Here is a 3,477-nt window from a genome sequence, read left to right as displayed (position 1 = left end):
GATTCTTGATTTGACGGAGCCAATCTAATGATGCCTTCATGAAACTAGCGATTCATTATAGTGTACAAATCGCTGAATGTAAACCGAACATGGTGCGAACAACCTAACTGTAAAAACGTATCCGAAGTATTTTCATTTTTGTTCTTTATTTCTTGTTTTGTTGATTTGACTTTGTTTGGCAATTAGTCAAAATTGACTATTTATGCAACACACTTTTTGTATGAATCATTTATATATATATATATATATATGTCAGAGTTGAGAATTCTCGCACTTATAAAGGACAAATGACGTAGACTTTAATTCAAGATCGTCTATTTATGGTTGTAACAATTTAATCATGATGAGCTATTCGTTATTCAATGGCTAAAAGATGGGGGGGGGGGGTAGGGGGAGCCCAGGAAATATTACTTATTATTTATGTAACGAATGTGAATGTGAAATATGAAATAAAACTAAAACTGAAAACTAAACTAAAACTAAATGTTGTCATTTTGCTATTTTGTTGAAGCCTAAAACATTGGACACAACTTTCATAGCATCGTATTTTTACTAAGAAAATCATAATGGTTTTTTTTTTTTTTTTTTTTTTACTAACTATCAAATGAAAATATCCGGGGTACCCATTTAAAGAAACTGATTCACTGGTCAATACCCAGAATTATATTTTACAGGTATAATTCTTTGGTATTGCTAATTGCAACTAAGGCTATGTCTAGGCTCATCTTCCCACCAATAGTATAGTTATAATGAGATGTATAGCTCGGACAAGCTTTTTGAGGAAGCTTTTCGTGAAACTGTTATGCCTCAGTCACTCCTATGCATATTTGGCTTGCGTATTGCTGCGTATTTATGACATGCCGTTTTAACATTTATTCCTCTTTCTTGATATCAGGAAATGATTTTTTGTTGTAAACCAATGGTAATTCTTTATATCAAGAAATAGGAATAAAATTATGTTAAAACGTCTTGCCATAAAAACGCAGCAATACGCAAGCCCAAAACGCAAAGGTGTGACTGAGGCATTAAGGGAGATCGGAGACATCTCCGTATAGTTGGCGGATAAAGTTATTACTGTTTTATTATTGGTTTCGAGAAACAGGCCTCAGAAAGATGAGTATCAAAATGCCCTCTACGTTTTGGGATTTTTGGACAAACTTTGCTAATGCCTAGTTCACACCGACGCCGAATGTCGCGCTTTAAATCGGCGATCAATTCGGCGTCATTTTTTCAAAAAATCTCACGATCTCCTGAGATATGTTATGCTAAGTTCACACCGACGCCGAATTGATGGCGCATTAAATCGGCGAGCAAAGCGGCGGCAAAGCGTAACAAAGCTTAATTAAAGCGTAAAGACCGTAATAGAGCGTGAGAAAGCATTGAGCAATTCGGGACATTCGGCAAGAGCGCCAAAAATTTAAACTCTGTTAAGCTTTCCTACGCTTTGAGAAAAACTTTGATAAGCTTTGTGACGCTTTGATAAGCTTTAATACGCTCTCCCCGCTTTACGCAATTCGTGACAGATCGCCTCAAATTTTTAAACAGTTTTAAAAAAATTGGCGCTCTTGCCGAATGACCCGAATTGCTCAAAGCTTTCTCACGCTCTATAATGGTCTTTACGCTTTAATTAAGCTTTGTTACGCTTTGCCGCCGCTTTGCTCGCCGATTTAATGAAAAGGCAGACTTCTACGCAAAAAAAGCTCTAACTCAGGAAATTGAAATGCATAATAAATTGACGTTATTTGAAAACACAAGTTTAATTTTGTACAGTTAAAAGTTACTTTGGCAAGAAAGGTGGAATGATACCCATCGGCATTAAAAAATCCTTCAGCCAAATATTATCTCACAATATTCTTGTAAATTGGGAAGAAAAACTGATACTATTCTTAGGCGACTACGCCTGGGAGTGTCTGGACTCAACCAGGACCTCCTACATTTGGGCATCCACTCCACAGGTTTCTGTGACAGCTGTCCAACAAAAGAAACGGTCAGACATTTTTTGATAGAATGTCCAAAGTATATAATAGAATGGGCCATGTTAATGTCAGAAGTTAATATTTCCAAGGAAGAGGACATTATGATATGTTTACGAAAAGGTGACTCTCGTGTACAAATGGCAATTGCTCGCTTCGTTTTTAGAACGAAGCGATTATGTAAAGAGTAAAATCAAATTTAATTAAAAAGAAAAGAAAAACAGAAACCGCAATCAATTTGAACTGAATAGAAGATAAAATAGGTATTTTGTGTATAACCTTATATAGGCCTATTAGTGTATTGTTTATTTGAAGTTTTGATCGTATAGACCTATATCTTATTTAGGCCTCTTTTAATTTAAAAAATAAATAAAACAAACAAATAATTAAAACAAATTATTATTATTATTATTATTTATTTAACCAATCGGAAAATATACAGTGAGTATAACAATCAGATAATACATAGCAATATAATACATACACACAACTTTAGGGAAGTGGAGAGGAGAGAGAGAGAGAGAAGGATACAATCTGCTGGCCAGGGGTGACAAAAGCAATTAAAATTGCTATTACTCGAAAGCATGTCACCCCCCAATAATAATTATAGTAGTTAAAAGTCATGCACTATATAAATAATTTCATGAACTAACTCATATAAACTACTAAAGACCCCAAGTGTTTTGCTTATGCCTGTTTTTGCAGTTGTTTTTTCCTAATAAATAAACAAACCCTCTAAACATACAGGTACACGACGCCCCCTTGTCTATGCCAGAGTGACCTAGGTTGAGTTTATCAACCAAGAAGCGTACGGCGTAACGTAACTCGCTGGGCTGGTAAGAAGGCATCATAGAAAGGACAGTGCCAGCGTGAGTTGGAACTGTGTGCGGATCGTGGTTTAATTTGATTTTTGTTTTGTTTTTTTGTTACATAACACTGGGTAGACTATGACTAATATTATATTAAAATGAGATTGGGAAAGGGGAAAACAAAAGAAAAAAAGAAAGAAAAAAAAAACCAAGAAAGAGATGCGATGAAATTGGCAACAATAGTCAAATTTGACTAATAGCCATTATAATACCAAACGAAGAAGAAGAAGAAAGATGAAAAGACGTATACCCACAATATTAGAAACGTTGATATTTCCTCACGGAAGTGAACTTTTTAAATCATCTTTTGTTAGCATTAGCACATTCTGCCAAAGTTCAAACTGCTTTAATAATCAGACGGATAAGTTCTGTTCAAAAATGTTAAAAGTACTAATTGACGAGTTTAAACCAAACAAACAAGGCAGCACCTTTTCTTTGTTTGTGCTCTTTATTGTTTATACTTCTTTGATGTTTAAATATTGTGCATTCTATAATCATATTTATCAGTACTCGTATTTAATATATGCCTAAACATCCCCTGCTAGAATGGTCATACATTTAATGTTCACTTGGATTGCATTATCTAACTCTATTAACTGCTATCTCTACTATTTAATGTTTAACCTAAACATCCA

This window comes from Strongylocentrotus purpuratus, unplaced genomic scaffold (genome assembly GCF_000002235.5).
Source record: "Strongylocentrotus purpuratus isolate Spur 01 unplaced genomic scaffold, Spur_5.0 spur5_scaffold_10, whole genome shotgun sequence".
Classification (NCBI taxonomy): domain Eukaryota; kingdom Metazoa; phylum Echinodermata; class Echinoidea; order Camarodonta; family Strongylocentrotidae; genus Strongylocentrotus; species Strongylocentrotus purpuratus.
The sequence above is the reverse complement of the archived record's forward strand: the minus strand, read 5'-3'. Positions refer to the sequence as shown.